The sequence below is a fragment of the Saccostrea echinata genome, unplaced genomic scaffold (genome assembly GCF_033153115.1).
Source record: "Saccostrea echinata isolate AGI-Se365-2 ecotype Australia unplaced genomic scaffold, CSIRO_AGI_Sech_v1 ptg000033l, whole genome shotgun sequence".
Taxonomy (NCBI): domain Eukaryota; kingdom Metazoa; phylum Mollusca; class Bivalvia; order Ostreida; family Ostreidae; genus Saccostrea; species Saccostrea echinata.
Window position 1 is genome coordinate 35824218 of NW_026889782.1, and position 6703 is coordinate 35830920.

At 32.4% G+C, this 6703-nt stretch overlaps 1 pseudogene; it reads left to right on the forward strand.

Annotated features, from left to right (window-relative positions):
• The first annotated feature begins 222 nt into the window (after positions 1–222).
• On the forward strand, positions 223–1016 carry LOC133198492 (uncharacterized; annotated as a pseudogene).
• The last annotated feature ends 5687 nt before the right edge of the window (positions 1017–6703 follow it).

Genomic DNA, 6703 nt, shown 5'->3' on the forward strand with positions numbered 1-6703 from the left:
ATGAACTTAACATATTAGATCTATTACTTAGTATATTCACAAACCCAAATGCATAATTATTATATTATTAAAAAAATATTTGAAAACAATAAAAAAAAAATTATGTGTTCTCTGTTTGTAATTAAAAAAAATCGCAAAATCGTCCTACAAGGGTTCAAGAGCCACTTTTTAGTAAAAGTTATTTCCCTCTGAGAACTTTTCTGTGTAACTGATGTAAACAATATGCCAGACGTACCCGACGTCAGCTGTTCCATCGCCTGTGTATCCAATGCTATAGAAACACCCTGCAAAGTATCTTTAAGATTTACTCACGCATTTGGAGTAAGGAAGTTAAGTGAGTGTAAAAGACAGATTTACAGCCACTTCAGACAGTGCTCAGTAAGTAATTCCGACATAGCAAGTGAAGGGCAACTGATAGCCGTTCGATGTGGTTTGTTTGAAGTTGATCTCAGCTTATACACTGAGTGCCCCTTCCACAGAGACAATCTCGGAATAGCTTGGCAGCAAAAATCTACGTGCCAGTATCCTCTTCATGAAGGAAGGCCAAGCCATACCGCAGATTTACATTCCAATTGAGCAAGCTGGTTTTCAGTCATTTTGCCACATTGTTACCAGTTGGCTCAAGTATGTGTACAGTTTTAATTCTATTGTGCTGTTTTATAAATTCCATGATACAGTGGGCCAAAAATAAGTTCACTGTACTCTTGTAATATACCAAAGAAGTGTGAATTCAGGGGCAAAAGGGGGGAGGTATACTACACAAATGAAATAAATAAAACATCAGTGATATTTTTGGTGTCACCTTCCACACCCCAGAAAACAAAAGGAATGTTAAACGACTTTTTTTGGAACAAGATAATAATGAAGAATTAAAATGTTCCTAACATCATCTATATGAATTTGAAAGTACATGTATACAAACGGTACAGGAAATTCATTCCTTTATTGTAGGCATTTGCCGTAAGTGTATTGACCTTGTCCACAACCTGCCTGATATTTTTAAGGAAAATCTGTGATAAACAGACTGAAAGGTAAATGTACTACAATGAAATCAAAAAGAAATTCTTTAGCACATAAATGGCATGTTTCTGTTAGGAAAAAGGGAAACTGTCCTAACCATGTTTGTAAGGAAACAATACAAATGTTGATTTCTATTGAATATTTTAAAAAAGTTCATATCTAATAATATAGCAACAGTAAAATACTGTAATTTATTTACTGAATAAAAGTAATATTTTGCAACAATGTGAAATATCATGGTGATATTTTGTCACAGTGTTAATTAAAGAATATCAAAAGTGTGACAAAACTAGAAATTTTTCTGTCCATTCATGAAGAGTGTTGAAAAATACACTCAATGGCCTACTTTAAGATAGAGTCAATAAAACATCCTGACAGAGACTTAAGAACTCCTTAAGTTTCTCCAAATATGTTGAAATCCATGTTCACAATGTTTTCAATCCCTAAGTTGTGACATCTCAATGTCACAGCCTATGATGTTGTTTTGCTAAAAGATAGAGGCGAAGGGAAAAGAAAATGTAATAAACAGAAAATTCAATATCTTGTAGTTGAATATGGAATATATTTTTTTCACTCGTGATACAGGTTTTTTTTTATTGTGTTAACCAGTGCGAAGCATGAATGAAAATTCTTAAAATATATATATATATATATATATATATATATATATATATATATATATATATATATATATATATATATATATATATATATATATATATATATATATATATATATATATATATATATATATATATATATAATATTTGATGGTAATTAAGAATAATGAAATTATTCCTGATACGATTTTGAAAGTATGAAAGTGGTAGAAGGAATTAAGAAGATAGTGAGGTTGCCATCGAGTTCCTGTTTTAAACTTGAGTTTATATAAGATTACAAGGAAAGTTTACAGAAGATTAGTTCTCAAACTTAGCAAAAGAAATCTATTTATCTCTTTGCTTCAAGAAGTGCTTTTTCTTGTTTATGATCACAATTTTCTGTGTAAAGTGTAGTAGAATAGTGCATGTGATAAATTACCTACGGATCAGTCTTAACAGTGTGTGATAAATTATCTACGGATCAGGCTCAATTGTGTGTGTGATAAATTATCTACTGATCAGAATTATTAGTGTGTGTGATAAATTATCTACGGATCAGGCTTAATTGTGTGTGTAATTAATTATCTACGGATCAGAATTAATAGTGTGTGTGATAAATTATCTACGGATCAGACTAAATTGTGTGTGTGATAAATTATCTACTGATCAGAATTATTAGTGTGTGTGATAAATTATCTACGGATCAGGCTTTGTAGTGTGAAATGTGAAACGTGTAGAATCATGTATGTGATGTATTATCTGCGGGTCAGGCTTAATTGTGTGTGTGATAAATTATCTACGGATCAGACCTAATTGTGTGTGTGATAAATTATCTACGGATCAGACTTTATAGTGTGAAATGTTTCGAGTCTCGAAATAAAACATTTAAGTAAATGTCAAAAAGTGTTGTTGTTTTTTTTTGTTTTTGTTTTGTTTTTTTTTTTTTTTTTTTCTGTAGAAATTATTATCTTACTTTAACCAGTTTGACCAAGATTAATGAGTTAATTTTAACTCATTAAGACAATTATTCAAATAAAGGTTCAGGTTATCTGTTAGATGGATGTAAGATGCATGTGCTAAATGTGTATCTTTTAATAATTTTTGCAGAGCACTAAATGCTGTGCATGCTTTTCAGAGGAGGAACATGTCAGATGCACTGATATTTATTTTCTCAGTACTCATGAACTAACAAAAGGTTCCCTTTGTATGAAAGAAATTTGAATGTCGTTTCATTGATATAAATGTCGCCTTTTCGTTTAGAATTGAAAAAAAAACAATCTCACGAGAATTCTTCACAATAGTTTAGTCTATAAATGCTTGCACGATTTGATGTAATGGTTGAATCAATCTACACCTTTTGTTGGCTTATCATAAATTGTGCAGGGACATTACCAAAGTAATGAATAGAACGTGTCTATCTGTTTACGATCATTAAAGTCTCATTTTCAGTTCAAACTAAATAATTTAAATGCTGGTGACATTTTATCTTCAGTATATTCATCATTGCTTAAAATTGGTCTAAAATGCATCCAACCTTCTATTAATTATTCAATACTGGTTTTATAATATAGGGGACCATCACCAAATATGTTGAATAAATCATCACATTTCTACATCTTTTTTTTTAAATAAATCCCCTTTAATATGCTTACAGTTATATATGAGTGGAGTAACGTGACAACAACACAAACTAAATATAATAGGAGAAAGAACCAAGAGGTTAATATTTCATTGACTTATATAATTTATTTATCAGTTTCTCATAATCTTTTTTAAACTGCACAGGAAATTAAAAACCCCTTCAGAATAGAAATATAATGATGTTATGAATTATTTCATTTCATTAAAAAAAACCTGATTAACTGTTCATTTTTCACAAGCTTGATATGATTGCAAATATAAATTTAAATCATCTGTAAACACATTATTTTAAGTCTAAATCTAATTCATCTAAGGATACGCTATTTCAAATTCAAATCTAATTCATCTATAGATACATTATTTTTTTAATCTAAATCATTTAAAGATACACCATTCCACGTCTAACTCTTTTTCTCCCTTTAATACACCATTCCACGTCTAACTCTATTTCGCCCTTTAATACACCATTCCACGTCTAACTATATTTCTCCCTTTAATACACTATTCCACGTCTAACTCTATTTCTCCCTTTAATACACTATTCCACGTCTATTTCTCCCTTTAATACACTATTCCACGTCTAACTCTATTTCTCCCTTTAATACACCATTCCACGTCTAACTCTATTTCTCCCTTTAATACACCATTCCACGTCTAACTCTATTTCTGCCTTTAATACACCATTCCACGTCTAACTCTATTTCTCCCTTTAATACACCATTCCACCTCTAACTCTATTTCTCCCTTTAATACACTATTCCACGTCTAACTCTATTTCTTCCTTTAATACACTATTCCACGTCTATTTCTCCCTTTAATACACTATTCCACGTCTAACTCTATTTCTCCCTTTAATACACCATTCCACGTCTAACTCTATTTCTCCCTTTAATACACCATTCCACGTCTAACTCTATTTCTCCCTTTAATACACCATTCCACCTCTAACTCTATTTCTCCCTTTAATACACTATTCCACGTCTAACTCTATTTCTCCCTTTAATACACTATTCCACGTCTATTTCTCCCTTTAATACACTATTCCAAGTCTAACTCTATTTCTCCCTTTAATACACTATTCCACGTCTAACTCTATTTCTCCCTTTAATACACCATTCCACGTCTAACTCTATTTCTCCCTTTAATACACCATTCCACGTCTAACTCTATTTCTGCCTTTAATACACCATTCCACGTCTAACTCTATTTCTCCCTTTAATACACCATTCCACCTCTAACTCTATTTCTCCCTTTAATACACTATTCCACGTCTAACTCTATTTCTTCCTTTAATACACTATTCCACGTCTATTTCTCCCTTTAATACACTATTCCACGTCTAACTCTATTTCTCCCTTTAATACACCATTCCACGTCTAACTCTATTTCTCCCTTTAATACACCATTCCACGTCTAACTCTATTTCTCCCTTTAATACACCATTCCACCTCTAACTCTATTTCTCCCTTTAATACACTATTCCACGTCTAACTCTATTTCTCCCTTTAATACACTATTCCGCGTCTATTTCTCCCTTTAATACACTATTCCACGTCTAACTCTATTTCTCCCTTTAATACACCATTCCACGTCTAACTCTATTTCTCCCTTTAATACACCATTCCACGTCTAACTCTATTTCTCCCTTTAATACACCATTCCACGTCTAACTCTATTTCTCCCTTTAATACACCATTCCACCTCTAACTCTATTTCTCCCTTTAATACACTATTCCACGTCTAACTCTATTTCTTCCTTTAATACACTATTCCACGTCTATTTCTCCCTTTAATACACTATTCCACGTCTATTTCTCCCTTTAATACACTATTCCACGTCTAACTCTATTTCTCCCTTTAATACACCATTCCACCTCTAACTCTATTTCTCCCTTTAATACACTATTCCACCTCTAACTCTATTTCTCCCTTTAATACACTATTCCACGTCTATTTCTCCCTTTAATACACTATTCCACGTCTAACTCTATTTCTCCCTTTAATACACCATTCCACGTCTAACTCTATTTCTTCCTTTAATACACTATTCCACGTCTATTTCTCCCTTTAATACACTATTCCACGTCTAACTCTATTTCTCCCTTTAATACACCATTCCACGTCTAACTCTATTTCTCCCTTTAATACACCATTCCACGTCTAACTCTATTTCTCCCTTTAATACACCATTCCACCTCTAACTCTATTTCTCCCTTTAATACACTATTCCACGTCTAACTCTATTTCTCCCTTTAATACACTATTCCACGTCTATTTCTCCCTTTAATACACTATTCCACGTCTATTTCTCCCTTTAATACACTATTCCACGTCTAACTCTATTTCTCCCTTTAATACACCATTCCACGTCTAACTCTATTTCTTCCTTTAATACACTATTCCACGTCTATTTCTCCCTTTAATACACTATTCCACGTCTAACTCTATTTCTCCCTTTAATACACCATTCCACGTCTAACTCTATTTCTCCCTTTAATACACCATTCCACGTCTAACTCTATTTCTCCCTTTAATACACCATTCCACCTCTAACTCTATTTCTCCCTTTAATACACTATTCCACGTCTAACTCTATTTCTCCCTTTAATACACTATTCCACGTCTATTTCTCCCTTTAATACACTATTCCACGTCTAACTCTATTTCTCCCTTTAATACACCATTCCACGTCTAACTCTATTTCTCCCTTTAATACACCATTCCACGTCTAACTCTATTTCTCCCTTTAATACACCATTCCACGTCTAACTCTATTTCTCCCTTTAATACACTATTCCACCTCTAACTCTATTTCTCCCTTTAATACACTATTCCACGTCTAACTCTATTTCTCCCTTTAATACACTATTCCACATCTAACTCTATTTCTCCCTTTAATACACCATTCCAACTCTAACTTTATTTCTCCCTTTAATGCACCAATCCACCTCTAACTCTATTTCTCCCTTTAATACACCATTCCACGTCTAACTCTATTTCTCCCTTTAATACACCATTCCGTAATTTCACCTTCTGAATCAGAGGAACATTCCCCTTCATATAAAGAAATACACATAAAGTAGATACTCGTTGCAAAGAATCATAAACAACTGAAGAAATAAAAAAAAAATACAAAACTATTTCATCCTCAATAGAAATACTTTATACGTTTTCAGATTTTGATTTCAAGCATTTCCACAGAATGTTCTGACAATTGTCATGCCTCTCCATAGACAACAAGAAGAATACTGGACACTAGGTACTGTTTTCAATCTCCAGCCGTCTAAAAGATATTGTCCTTTTGTTTGGTGATAAATTATGTTGATGTTAAATACCTTGCTTTCAATAAAATTTGAAAGCGACTAAGCTGTTTAATGAAAAGAGCTGTATTAAATCTGAGTATCTCTTTTTTAAGTAATTCGCGGAAGGATGTTTAAACACAA